This window comes from Terrapene carolina, unplaced genomic scaffold (genome assembly GCF_002925995.2).
Source record: "Terrapene carolina triunguis isolate 2854851 unplaced genomic scaffold, T_m_triunguis-2.0 Scaffold175, whole genome shotgun sequence".
Lineage (NCBI taxonomy): Eukaryota > Metazoa > Chordata > Testudines > Emydidae > Terrapene > Terrapene triunguis.
This window is the reverse complement of record NW_020664526.1, coordinates 3,494,928-3,510,337: the sequence shown is the minus strand read 5'-3', so window position 1 is coordinate 3,510,337 and position 15,410 is coordinate 3,494,928.

The window sequence follows — 15,410 nt, the reverse complement described above, 5'->3', positions numbered from 1 at the left end:
TTCTTTGATTTACAGACTAGTGAGTATTTCATTAGTGTCTTAGAAAGATGCTGGAAAATGCAACAATTTTGATGCATGGAAGGTGTTGCTGTATTAGACAGATTCCGAAAATCTATTTTTGTTTCACTGGCTGACATAATGTTAAGGCATCTGATGCGATCCTTATTTAAACAAATCTGATTTTTATTTAAGTTATTTATTGTATCTATCATTTATTTATGTGCATATTTATCAAATGGACTGTTTTTATAATATTTAATGTTTTTAATATTTTTATAATATTTAATTTTTTAATATTTAATAAAACTGGAAGATGTAAAATAAAAACTGAAATGATATAAATTGATGGTTGACCCTCTGCTTCCTAACTGCATTATGTTCTGATCTCGTCACCTCTATTGCTTAGATTAGCTGGATGGTGAGAGGGGACATAACAGAGATACTTAAAATAATGAAAAGTGTAAAGTTAGAGGTATGTTCCCACTATAGCAAATCCTAGGAAACCGCTGGTGGCAGGACCGAATATTATGGGGCCTTTAAATTGTCCAAAAAGCACCTACTATAATTAGTATCCGATATTGACCACAGTATATGTGACACACTCCGCTAGAGTAAAATGCTGCTGTTTTAACTGGAGCTTGAATGTAACATGTATTGTTTTTACTTCCTTTTTATTTGTATGCATTGAAATCAGGGTGAAGACACAGCTCTGGAAAAAGTATTCACCTGCTGTTGCACAGTACATAGTGGCTGCAATTTGCCCTGTTTTTGTCTTAGGGGGATAGATACTGGGGACTGGCACTCAGGAAACCTTAATTTTCTTCCCAGCTCTGCCACTGACCTGCTGGAGTGGTGGATGAAGTTGGGTAAGTCACTTCACTGCTCTGTACCTCAGTTTCTCCATCTGTAAAATGGGAATAATGATACTGAATTCCTTTGTAAAGTGCTTTGAAAGCTACCAGTAAAAAAACACTGTATAAGAGCTGGGTATTATTAATATTATTATATGCACTATATAAAAAGCCTGATTCTCTGCTGCCGCAGTGGTGTCAGCGCTCGTGACTTTTTCACAGGTTGCAGGATTTTAGCCAGGGCTGGAGCCTGTCTGGTGGTGATGTGAGAATCTCCAGCCCTCTTGGGAATTTCAGCCTGGCTTCTGATTGGCTGCCTTTCCCACTATCTCCGGTCGTGAGGAAGAGCGGCCAATCAAGGCTGTGCAGGAAGCAGTCAGAGGTCTCTGCCCCTTAGTTGCCAACACCACTGTCACAGGAGTGGAGGAGAGAGGAGCTCAGAGAGGCTCCACTCCCTGCAACACCCATCTCTGGGAGAGGGGAGGGGAAGAGACACAGCAGCTTCAGAAGGAACGGAGGAGACGGAGAAGAGGTGGGGCAGAAATGATGAGGATACAGGGGGACGAGCAGTGTTGATCTGGAGAGAGGATTGATTTGGGGACAGGGTGCAGAATTAATTGTTGGGTATGGGGTGGGCAGCGGAGTGGCACAAGCACCTTACACAGTAAATATGGAAGTGTTGGCAACACTATCTCACAAACACACTGGGGGGACAGGGGAGTACAAAAGACCAACCAAAAAACTACAGCATATTCCTTTTTTTAAAATCTCATGATTGTTGGTCTAATCTCATGATGTTTAGGGTTTTCATGATTTGTGAATCTTTGGGGGTGGGCAATATTGCTACCTTGCACTTCGATTTGTTATTTATACTATTGCAAAATGCTACCAAATCAACAGTGATCACTTTTGGGAGTCACGTTTTTAAGCTTTTTTCCTCAACCATGAGGGCTAGAAATGTACTTTTTTATTTTAAATAATCACTTGACTCCAGGAGCTGTAGCTTTAAAAATAACACAAAATATCACAAGATACAGAAAAACTCACAAGGGCTGGCAGTACTGCAAGACAACGTGCCTTTTACCAGGATAGTCCCATATCTCAAGGGGCTGTCCTGCAAATTTGGAATTTGAGAACAAGGCACCTAAGGGTCCTATTTTGTGCTCAGTACCGCCCCTCATTCCACCACCTCTAGAGGGAGCCGAGCTATGGGACGTCAAATGCAGGAGCTCCAGGCTTGGTAACACATCAGAAGAGGCAGGTGGTGGTGGTATTGCCTGGTGATTGGTACCAGCATCACCCAGACCAGGAGGAGTAAAACCCAGTTGGCAACAGCAGCCCAGGAGACAAGGGAGGTAGGTGCAGAGAATGGCCTTCCCATGGGGGTGGATGAGGAGGGAAAGGAGTGGCCCGGGTCCCCTGACTGGAGTGAGCTATTCGCCGAACATTAACAGGCCAGCAGAGAACAGATGGGGAAAGTTCATATAAGGGATTGGTTGATGCAGTTTTCCTCAGGGGTGATAAGTGGCAACCAGGTGAAGGATCTGGGACAGTTGGGGGAGGGGGTAATCACAGCAGCAGGGTGTGGGCCCCTGGGGGCAGTGTGGGGGTTGGAGGTGGGGGTGTTACAAAGGCAGGGGTGTGGGGATCTGGGGGGGTCAGAGGCAGGGGGGTGTCACAGAGGCAGGAAGTGTGGGTACCTGGGGTGGTTGGAGGTAGGGAATGTCACAAAGGCAGGATGTGTTGGGCCCTGAGGGCAGTGTGGGGGTTGGAGGTGGGGGTGTTACAAAGGCAGGAGTGTGGGGACCTGGGGGAGTTGGAGGCAGGGAGGTGTCACAGAGGCACTGTGTGTGGAGACCTGGGGACCTGGGGGCATTGGAGGGGAAGGTGTCACAGAGGCAGGGGGTGTGGGTACTTGGGGTGGTTGGAGGTAGGGGGTGTCACCGAGGCAGGATGTGTGGGGCCCTGGGGCAGTGTGGGGGTTGGAGGTGAGGGTGTCACAGAAGCAGGGGGTGTGGAGCCCTGGGGGCAGTGTGGGGGTGGAGCCATGGGGGTCACAGAGGCAGGTTCTGGAGCCTGGTGCGGAGTTGAAAATGGTGGCCATCTTCTGGCTTATGAGAAGCTAAGTTGAGGGGGATGGAAGAGGGGCTCAGGATGTTATAGGGAGCAGGGAATGGGGGGTGAAGTCTGGCTCTGGGGAAGGGAGCTGGGCTGTGAGGCAGTGCACTTCTGAGAGCAGGGGAGGAAACTACAGTATCAAGCGCTAAGGATTTGGGAGAGGAACGCCTCCCCGCCCAAAACGTGCGCATCCTGCTGCTGGGATGAAGCCACATCAGCCTAGATGGGCTGAGAGCGTGGTCCTTGGAGCTGACTGGGCCTGCTCAGAGCCACGCTGGCCCCAGCACAACCCACCAGCTCCTTGTCGCAATTCAGCTCCATACTCTGGGGGCAGGGAGCCCCTCTGCCCCCATTGGCCACAGGTTCATTGCATTCACAGGGGCATGGCTTATATTACATCCCTTCTGTTATAAGAATTTATGCTGAGCCATATGTAATACTGTGCATTGTAGGGCTACAGTATTACTATGTGTATGGTAAAGGGACCACTATTAGGAGAATTATGGAACTGGGTCATTGGTTGGTCTGCCCCCTCTGTCTCCAGGTTGGAGGAAATCAAAAGCATCTGAACATATTCCTTGCATGTAGCCAGGGTGCAGTGGTTGCTTTGGAGCTGAGCTGCAGGTAAGGATTGAGCGTCACATACCATCCGTTGGAAAAGAAGGGAGCTGGTGGGGGCTGTGTTTGCTCCATGTCATGTCTGGGGTCCTGTTTGCAATGATCAGCAATCTGAAGTTAGTCTCCTGTGAGGATAAACAGAAAAATGCTCATTGTAGGGCTGGGCTGCATGCAGGACTTCTGTGTGTGTGTGTGTAGAGCACCCCGTCCAACAATTGGAGCTGAGTGAGTGATTCACAGCCAGGGAATTTTGCCTCTATTTCTGTTTGCACATTCCTGCAAACCAATAACAAACACACTTGAGAATGTTGTGATGGGAAAACATTCAACATCATTTTGTTTACCCTATGGCTTGTTAGTCAACAAAACATTACATTTGAGCCATGAGACCTAAAACTGAGTGGCTTCATAATAATACCTAGCTGTTTTTCATCAGTAAACCTTAACGTGCTTTACAAAAGGACAGTAGTATCATTATCCACATTTTACACATGTGGAAACTGAGGCACAGAGCAGTGAAGTGACTTGCCCAAGGTCACCCAGCAGGCCATAAGTCATATGATATGATATAGCTTTTGTCCCTGAGTAGATGGGCATAATTTATGAAACCAGATGTCATCTGCAAACACTCTCAGAAAGTAAATTTTATGTTCACTCATTACAAATACCTGCAAGTGTGCATGCTTAACATTTGCTTTCTCTGATCATTTATGCTATTAATTCTCAATTACACCAGTGTTTGTGGAAAGCAAACACAACAGGAGTGAGAACACAGCCAGTGAAAATGTGTTTAAAATTCAAACAAATATTAATGGAAATTGTTTTGCAGTATTTATCCAAGCCTAGTAAGAAGTTACTTACTAAGCTGGTTTGTTTTTTTATTTCAAATGAGCCTTGTTGAATTGGCCCTGTACACACGTGAAGATCCAAACTTGTCTTTGCATGCACTCGCTTGGGATTGCTGCCTGTTACCACCTGATCTCGGTTAGTGTAAAGTAAGAAATGAGGAAAACATCTCTAGTGAAGGATATTCAGCCATTGAGAATGCAGCCTTAAGAGAATATTCCCCCATGAGATAACAAAAGAGAACTTACACTTTTATCTTGGATAATGCCCAACTCCATCCCCAGACGTGAGAGGCAATACAAGTTATAAATAATAATACTAGTGTCCACAGTTGGGTGTCTGTACAATAATATGGACTCTGAGTTTATGAGGTGTCTTCCTTGTGTGGAGAAAACATCCTAGCCTAGGATGTCAAAAGTACAGAGTTCAAATCCTGTTTTTACAATGCCCTGGCTTTCAGTGGCATTAAAGGAGGAAGAAACTAACAGGGAAACTAAGGAAGGTGAGCACCAGGAACTAATAGTAGTCTGTGAATCAGGTGATTGGAAATGAATACCTCTAGCAGCATAAGGTAGCAGGGTGGCTTGTTTGCAGTTTTTCTTCTGCGTTTCATCTGTAAAACTTTCTGTTTTGCACCTCCTGCCTTTGAGGTGGTTGCCAAGGAAGACTGCCTTTGAAGGTATGGCAGAAAAAGCAATCAATAAAAAGGGTGTACATAACACTTTCTTACATCCTTCTGTTAGTTGCTTCTGCCTCTCTGTGGCCCCCTTGTCACGTGTGTTACACCAACGCCTACTCTGAGCTCTGTTGCCCTGTACCTTGAGTAGTGATCTAAACCTGTGCAAAGTGGGTGTAAATGCTACCAAGTCATAATGGTCGTGTTGCACTGGTGTAAATGACAACAGAAGGTGCAGGGCAATGGTGACTGGGCAATAGACGCTCCTTGAGCCATCTGGGTACAGTGGTCCAAATTCTAGGTGATGTAAGGGAATGCAAATTACACATTTCTAGCCAACTGGGAATCCAGCTGGGTCTAAGGGAGTCTGAGTTTAAGCTTTGTCTACATGTTATATCTTGTGTACTGAGGGGGTCAGAGGAAGACACACATTATCCCAGCTTAGACTTCCTTAAAGCTTCCTAGATTCATTATGAATTTGGAGCATAGTATTCATTAAATCTGTGTATCCTCCAAGAATCTACTGTAATTCATAGACATGTCCAGCCTAAAGGACACACACTATGTAAATCAGTTTTCTCTCTCTCTAGGAAGGACACACACACGCATGCACACACACAAGATTAAAATGTCAGTACTTGTCTTTGATGTAATATATCACACTATTGCATCAGCACAGTGGAAATTCATATCCATTGTGCATATTAAGTTAAACTGTGGCATTTAGCCACAGCCCTGCATTAGTGGCAGTGCTGAGTAACTCTGCCTTGAAGGGGAGGCATCAAAAGGCATTTGGCTTGCAAGAAGCGCATTTTCTCCTGGATTTTGCTGCTTATGTGGGGAGGGGGTGAAGAAGTAATTTGCTACAGCCCTCTTTAGGGGATACAACCATGAACCATGACTCTGCTTGTTTCGTTTTTTCCACCTCCTTTTTGAGGGTCGCCCATGAATTTAAGTACATGCTAAGTGCTTTGCTGAATCGGGGCCTCCGTATTGAGTTCCTGATGCTTATCTGCAGAAAAAATTACAATGGTCAAATGCAAAAATATTCCCACCAACCTGAAGAGGAAGAATATCCTGAAGAAGCATTTTGAAAAGTTTGGGCAAGTGGAGCAGATTTATTGCACACAGGGAAAAAAAGTTAGCAATTGTGAACTTCTCTGACCATGTGAGTATTCAAGCCTGGAATATTAAAAAATATATCTACTGCATATAATTATAGGACATGGACCAAAACAGTCTAGTGCTCTAAACTTCCACTTTTGAAAGCCTTGACTAGATTGTACAAGCAAATGAGTTTGCAAAGGTGGTCTCGTTTTAGTCAGATGAGAAAGTTTGTGTCACAAACCATTTCAGAATTGTCAGTCTCGTAGTCAGACAGGCCCACAACTGGAAAATCAGCATGTTTACAGATCAAAACGGAGCTGTATTGCCAGAGCTGTGCGTGTGTGTAAGATGGCACAGCTCAGGTCTCAACTTTGCCTGTCTCTACCAGTACTATTTGCCCCCCAATTTCATGAGCACAAAATAGTTCATAGTTTACAAATAGAAAAGCCTTCAAAGGGTGCAGGATCATCCCCTTAATACATCTCCCTATCAGTGTCCTAAAATATATCTTCTGGTCTTAAACCAGACCAGCTGAACGTCTCTTGGATTGGGGCTTCCATTTCATCCGATGTTCAGATATTTTCCTGTATATTTTAGCCTAAATACTCCTCTTCTGAATTTTTTCTTGGTACTTAACTGTCAGTTATACACACTTGCATGATGCTCAGTAATTCCTCTCCATCCCTGGGGGTTTACAGCCTTCATATATTTGTAGATGGCTGTCATATCTCCCCCTAGCTGTTGCTTAGCTAAGCGGCATGTTTCTAACGCTGTTAGATGGTCAATCAGTCTCCTTTAGGTCCTTACTAATATTGGTTGCTCTTCTCTGTTCATTCATCACCTTGTCTACAACCTTTCTGGCCATGGGGTTCCTGGAAGTGAATGCAGTAGTCCAGGTTAGGTCTCACCAGTGATCAACTAGGACCATCACTCTGCTCACTGATGTAATACCTTGATATAAATAGGACAAACTCAAATTGGCCTCTCTTTCGCTGCTGTACCACGGTGCAAACTTGAATCCAGTTTGCTGCCTGCTATCACCCTGGGGTCACTTTTCAGATTGCTTCTTTCCAAGTCTCTTTTTTCCCCCTAAATACTCGTATTTCACTCTGTTTGTCCCTAGATATGTATAGCTTGCATTTCAAAAAATTGAATCCCAGTTTACTTCCTTCTCAAATCTCTGTTCTCTCTAGGGCCATTTGTATTATGTCTTTGTCCTCACTAGTGTGCAAAGCTCTTCCTTGTTTAATAGCTGCAGATTTTGTCAACATTCTACTTCCTCCCTTTTTCTCTATCAATAATGAATATGTTAATCAAGGTTTCAATCTTCCACTGATCCTTAAGACAGAGCTGACGCTAGGCACAGGGCGCTGAGCAGCTCAAGGGGGCCCCCTATTAATTATTACAGGGGTTCTCAAACTCGGGGTCAGGACTCCCAAGTGGGTCGCGACCCCATTTTAATGGGGTCGCTAAGGCTGGTGTTAGACTTGCTGGGACCCAGGGCCCAAGCCCAAGCCCCACTGTCCAGGTTTAAGGTTACAGACCCCCCTCGGGCTTCAGCTTTGATTTCCCCCCCCCCCCCCTCCTGGGGCGGCAGGGTTTGGGCGGGCTTCGGTGTCCCCCTCCACCGCACTACACTCACACTGCCTGGCTCTTCCCAGATTCACTCCCCCCTCTTCTCCCCTCCTCCACACACCACCTGTCAGACAGATGGATCTGAGCTTGGTCCCCACCTGTCTCTGCATTTCTTGTGGGAGGGGGATGAGTACAAATTCATCCCTGTTTAATTGCTGCCTCTGGAGAGGAGATTCTTGGGTGTTTGCCCTATTGTCCCCAGTTGGTGCCAGTCTTTGGGAGGGCATAAGTTCCTGGTGGGTTTGTTCCCCCTGCTCAGGGTCTTGTAGCAGCCTGTACAGCCATGTAATTCCTGTGGCCATCTGCCTGTTGTTGCCATGAGGAAAACTCAGATGGATCCTCTTTGAGGTACAGCAGCTGTGAGGGCTGATCTCCCCGCAGTCAGGGAAAGATGGAGGAGGCTAATGAGGCCCCACCATCTTAGAACAAATTCCATTTTTGTTTTCTTTTTGCAAAAGAGAACCAACCCTCACAGAATGCATAGGGCTCCCCCTACAGCACCAGAAATCTGGGGGGGGGGGAGAAATTTGGAGTCACAGGTAGTATTCAAGGTATAAAATACGCTCCCTTTGCACCTACCCCGGTTTGCACCTCTTCCTAGATGCATGAAACCAGCCTCTGCTTTCACACATCCTCAGCATCTCTAACGCTTTCTCTTTCCCCATCTGTCACCCAGTGGTTCACTCATTTCATTGATATGGCATATGATATGAGTGAGCTGGTTGTTCTTCACTGGTTTCTGGCTAGGGCAGGGGTGGCCAACCTGTGGCTCCGGAGCCACATGCGGCTCTTCAGAAGTTAATATGCGGCTCCTTGTACAGGCACCGACTCCGGGGCTGGAGCTACAGGCGCCAACTTTCCAATGTGCCGGGGGGGGGCTCACTGCTCAACCCCTGGCTCTGCTACAGGCCCTGCCCCCACTCCACCCCTTCCCGCCCTGTGGTGTTTAGATGCTGCATGTGATTATTAGAACTGGGAGCACTGGCTGTTGGGAGTCTGAAAGGACAGGAAGGAGGGGGGAGGAGTTGAGGAGGCTGGGAGAGTTACAGAGGGTGCAGCTACAGCTTGGTAAAGAGATTTCCACTGTAAATAAAGTTCTGTTGAAGTTTGTTAATACCTTGCCTGGTTGATACAACACGCCCCCTCCCCTGAGCCTGCCGTGCCCTCGCTCCTCCCCCTCCTCCCCAGAGCCTCCTGCACGCCAGGGAACAGCTGATTGGGAGGTGCGGGGAGGGAGGAGGAGGGGGAGGGCTGAGCAGATGAGCGGGAGGTTTTGGTGGTGGGGGAGCTGATGCGGGGTGGGCTGCTGATGTATCACTGTGGCTCTTTGGCAATATACATTGGTAAATTCTTGCTCCTTCTGAGGCTCAGGTTGGCCACTCCTGGGCTAGGTCATTGATTACTGAATTATTTAATTCAGCAACTGCCTGGCCTACTCAGTTATTCATCACTACTGATTGCACTGGCAGACTCTGGATTTGGCTGTAGGGTCCTACAGACTGTCCTGTAAAAATCAAGTCTGCCACCTGTTGGAAACTGCTTGTTACTTTTGCACCCTGGGAGGGCTTAGTTTTCTTTGCAGAATGAGGAAGGGATGGAATTCTACTAAGGAGAATTAAATCTCTGTCCTTGTGTTGCAGCTTATCTTGCGTCCCCTCCCTCCCCTCTGAGGAGTCTGAATAGGTTGGACTTTGGATTTTATTTCTTTACAGTCCCAGTTTCCGCTTGCATTTTAAGCTCAGAAAGTTTGTGATTCAGTCTAACAGGGCAACTTTCTGTTATTTACTCTCCAGAACTCACAGAACTCCTTGCTTCTTGGTAGGTGAAGAACAGAGTAAGTGAAAATAAGAGTCCTTGTCTTAAATGACCACCCGCTCCTGAAATACCATTGTGTTTAGCACTGCAGAACACAGTCTTTTATTTTCCATCAGGCAGCCAGCAGGTGAACCATTCGTAATGTACTGAAATTCACAGACGAAGTGATGCTGAAAGTAAGGTATTGTGAAAGCCTTAGCTAAGACTTTCCTTGCTTTAATGCATTTGGAACCTGATCTAGAGATCACCGAAATCAGCAAGCAGATACAGAGCAGTTCATAAAGAGTGTTGAATACTTTGAAATATCAGGTTTTAGGGAAGTATCAATATGTCTTTAGGCAAACATGTGGCTGTCAAAAGGCAGGGGCTTGCTGTACAGCCAGTGAAATGAGGCTGCTTGTATTTGACATGCTGTGTAGTCTTTCCTATTGTTAGTTAATATAAGGGGCCTTGCAGGTTATTAGGAGGAGAAATTGATTATATGAGTTGGGTATCTCTGGTATCACATGCTATCTTTCAGGCCTCTGCTGGCCTTGCCAAGGAGAATGCTGAAAAGTTATATAAAGACATGTTTAAATTTTGGTACCTGACAGCAAGTAAGCTCCCTCCCCTTCCCCCGCCCCCTCCCCGCACACGTGAACACTCTTCCAGAAAGAAAAGTGGAACTATACACCTCTACCCCGATATAACGTGACCGATATAACACGAATTCTGATATACCGCGGTAAAGCAGCGCTTTGGGGGGGCGGGGCTGCGTGCTCCAGCGGATCAAAGCAAGTTCGATATAACGCGGTTTCACCTATAACGCGGTAAGATTTTTTTGGCTCCCGAGGACAGCGTTATATCGGGGTAGAAGTGTACTGTGAGGTGTAATTTTCTTCTCTCTCTTTGACCTTAGCAGCCAAGCACATACTATGCCCATATGGACAGTATCTAGCCTGCACGATAGGGTCAGAGGGTGACTGCTAACTCTTAGCCTTCTGAAGGGGTCAAACACAGCCCATCAGGGCATCATGATGGTGTAATGGTATCCTCCCAAAAGCGTATTGTTTAACTATTGCGGTGATCCCTGCTCACCTCAAAACTGCCTTAGGTCCTGACCCAAAGTACATTGAAGTGAATGGAAGACTCCCATGGATTTCATTGGACTTTGGATCAGATTTAAGGGTTAAACGCAAATATTGAATCTTATCTGACCATCAGATGAGAGCAAAATACTTTATAATACAGCACCGATTGTGACACTTTCTAATATAGCACTGACTAAACTGGCAGGCAGTGGCTGGATAATGGTGTACATTTCTAATGCTCGTTTGGGTGTAGAAGGTGACCATAGCAACGCACCGATGTCCCATAGCTCTAACTCCAGGACCCTACTTGTATGAGAGCGGGGGGGAGGAGGGTTTCAAATTTCACAAAGCTGAGACCACATACAGGCAGCGGTGGGCCGATGCTAACTCTGCTTATGTCTGTCTGAGATTGGTTTGCATTTTCTTAGGATTCTTATCTACCATTTTTCATTTATCGTTGTACCCTGAGCCCAGACCTCATGGGCTTGTTGGTTAGAACAGGCCTGGTCTAGATTTGAGCCTTTACAGTTCAGAACAAACAATACTTACTAAGCCCCGGTCTGTACTACAAACTTACATTGGTATAACTCTTGAGTGACAGTTATACCAACCGAACTCCCGGTGTAGACAGTGCTATGTGGACAGGAGGGCTTCTCCTGTTGACATAGTTACTGCCTCTCGGAGAGGCAGAATACCTACGCCGATGGAAGAAGGTCTCCCGTTGGCGTAGGTAGCGTCTCTGCTAAGCGCTACGGCTGTACCAGTGCAGCTGCAGCACGGTTAAGTGTAGACAAGTCCTATTGTGTATTATAATAGCAATATTGTCATTGCCATTCTTGTTTTCTTTGACAATAATCAAAGTCCTTCTGTGCTAAAGTTTGGCCTTGCAATTCGTCCACTCAGGAATTTGATTATCGCATCACTGTCTTTCCGTCCCTACAAAATGCAGCCGCTAAAGCCAGTTTCCTTGCCTGTTGATCTGATCATGTAACTCCCCTCTACATCCCTCCATTTGGTATGGCATCAAGTCCCCATCCACCATGGCATAAAATTTTAAGCTTCTTGTCACCATTATCAATGCTCTATGTAACTCTGCATCTTCCTACAGATTCTCCCTTGTCGATCTTTACTTTACTTCCCCTCCCCACCCCGAGCCCTTCTGTTCTGCCAGAGCTCCCAGCCTTGTCTGCCTGATTGTCTGTTTCTCACACAATCACCTCTGGACCTTCCTGTGTTGAGCCACTACGCATGGCAGGATTAGAGCTGGGTGAATAGCTCATTTTTGTTCAGTGGCAGTTCCAAACCATCAGGAAAAAATATTTGGCTAAAGTCAAACCAGATCTGTTTTAAGATCTGATGAAGTGGGTTGTAGCCCACGAAAGCTTATGCTCTAATAAATTTGTTAGTCTCTAAGGTGCCACAAGTACTCCTGTTCTTTTTGCGGATACAGACTAACACGGCTGCTACTCTGAAACAGATCTGTTTTGTGTGTGCACATGAATTTAAAAATTCCGTGTTGGGTCTGTTCCAGAGCAGGGATTCAAAGGTGGGTATCCCACACCAGGAGTCCGTGCCCTAGCCATTTAACGTGGCTAAAGGTGACTGGTTGGGGTGGTGGGAGCACCACAACTACATCTTCCTCCTCCATTTTCTGCATGGCCGAAACTGTTCTAACTAATGTCAGGTTGACCGAAGCTATATTTTTCATTGAATAAATTATTCATCCGAAAAACTTCAGCCAGCTCTAGGCACAACCTCCTTCAACTTATCTGCAAAGCTCTTGGTCAGTCTACATTCAAAGACCTACTTCTGCTGCGCTGCTTACAGGGAATTGAGTTGACCCGAATGCAAATTGTAAATCATTTTGCAAATTGTCATTCTCTTCTTTCCTTTCCCTTAGCCTCTGTGTATGTGAGCCCCTAAAGTTGGGACTGCCCTTCAGTGTTTGGGAAGTGCTATGCACATAACCTGCACTACCATAATTAGTAACAACGATGATTGCCTCACAAAACATAAGGGTAGAGCTGGCATTTTGGCAGGAAAATGAAGTTTTCTTTGTGTCCACCCAGTGATAGATGCCAAAATGGCAGCTTCTCTCTCCTTATATCTTCCCAAACTTACTGTTTTGTCCCCAGACTCAGGATGACCTCATGCTAGTCTTCCCTTCCTGTGGACTGTCCATCCCTCTGATTATTCATGTGTTAGTGAGGTTTCCATTGTTTTGGTCACATCTTATTTAATTTCATTGGAGACAGGTAAATAGCTTTCTTCCCTCCTGTCTACGCTAAAACCTTTTTCTTCTTGTTTGGTCACAAACTTTAAAGCCCATCAGTGATTATTCATAATTCCTCATGTAGTGTTAATACATACATTTTACAATTATATTAGTCACCAGTGTGACATTACTTTTCATAAAAGACCTTACTTGATACTGCATATAGTTGATTCAATTACTTAGCCTCTTGCAGGGGTCTGAACCTCAAATTATATCTCCCCCCCTCCGCCCACTTACTAGGTTGAGTACAAGTACACATTCTCACATTCTTTCTTTAGGGCAGGCTGGGCTTATGCATTGCTTGACCAAGACATTTTAAGAACATGATTCTAGCACATATCCATAACTCTTTATATGTACCCTATACATATATTACACAAGAATATTAAAGATCGGGGAGTTATGTTTTCCAATAATATATTACATGCCACCTGTCGGTATATATCATGACAACAGTGTGTTATTTCTGGTGTTATTTCTGCCAAGATTTGCTGGCACAAAGTAGTAAACCACCAGTGGGCCTCTGTGTCACACTGGTACCTATGTTTGTCAAGGGTCTATCATTAAGCTTTCTCCCTGCCAAAGAAAAGGGGTACAGTGAGTTCTCGTGTAATCACGTGTTTCTAGGAGCATAGGCTTTAAGAAGGACATCAGATGTTGTTGTGAGAAAAACTGAGAGTTGGCAAAGGAGAGGATAACCCCCTTTTTGTGCATTAAACACCTATTTGAACCTGCTTGTAGCGGAAGAAAATCTCATTCACCAAAGAGACCCACTCTTGCATATGGAATTGGCAGGAACCCCCACCGGCCCCCAGCTCATAGCTCTGAGCCATTAGTCCCAGCAGGGTGCACGTTACCTTGACCCTACTGAAGTAGCTAGGCTTTCTGAATGCCTTTGGCAAAGGAACTCTTTGGGATTGGGGATGATTCTTCAGCTTCACATCTTCCTGGCTTCGTGAGGCTTTGTCCTCCCTCCAGAGTCTCGGACGGTGCTTTGGTGTCTCAGTCTCAGGTATTTTTTCCATTAATAAAAAACCAACCTACCTACTTCCATCAAAGACCCTGCTTCTGCCAGAGTTCAGCACTTCCAGCATCAGTGTGTGTGGAGACCACGCATCCTTTAAATACACTATACCCAGTTCTGTTTTATGCACTGTCAGTAAATACATAACTAACACTTTGCTGTTTGTTTTGGCCAGGATATAACCCAGCAGTGTGTGACTGTGAAGTGCACTCGCTTTCATATCCATTATGCCCACCGCTTGTGTGAGGCGCCCATGTCCTCTTTTGATGCCAAGATCAATTTTGAGAACATGACTAAATGCCTGCAGATCCTGAAGGAGAGGTACTGGGACCTGATTAACCAGGATATTTATTGCAATAACAGAGCAGAATTCAGAGGCTACAGTGTCCTGCTCCGTCTCAACAAGAGGGATATTCTCAGGTGAATCTTTAGTTCATTGTATCTGATCTGTTCCTTCAAGAAAAGTTAATTCTGTTTTGTTCATAGCACATAGATTAAGAGAGTGTCTCGCTGTGGTATTGTCTGCAACGATGTACAATAGTTGACGTTCGTAAGGATAGGCAGCAGGTTATTAGTACTTGCAATTACAAGTTTTGGACTCTGGCCGTCGGACACAGCTGCCAGACAAGTACGCTGAAAATTTGTGGGGGGGGGAAGAAGAGACTAAGGCCACAGCACTTCAGCCAGCTTCAGGATGTACGTTGAGATCCCGATCCCAAGACTGAGAACCAAAGTGCAGAACATCAACTACAGTAATTCATCATTAAGGCTACGTTTTAGTCACGGGTATTTCTAGTAAAAGTCATGGACAGGTCACGGGCAGTAAACAAACATTGATGGCCCATGACCTGTCCATCACTTTTACTATATACCCCTAACTAAAACTTGGGCAGGGGACCGCTGGTGCTCTGTGAGGGGGAATGGTCGAGGGCACCACGGGTGCTGGGGGAGATGGTCCGGGACTCCCACTGGTGCTGGGGGGGAAGGGTTGGCGGGGCTGACAGGGACTGAGGACACAAGGAGCATCTGCCCCTCCCCCAATCAGGTGTGGGCTCTGTGTGAGCAATGCTGCCATTCTGCTTTCTAGAAATGGGGAGGGTGCTGGGGTTTAGCAGTGTCATAGGGGAGCAGTCTCCGCCCTGGCTATGCCACCATCTGTGCTGGAGGGGTGCTGGAAAATTAGGTACACTTCTACCCCGATATAACGCTGTCCTCGGGAGCCAAAAAATCTTACCGCGTTATAGGTGAAACCGCGTTATATCGAACTTGCTTTGATCCACCGGAGTGCGCAGCCCCGCCCCCCCAGAGCACTGCTTTACCGCGTTATATCCGAATTCATGTTATATCAAGTCGCGTTATATCGGGGTTGAGGTGT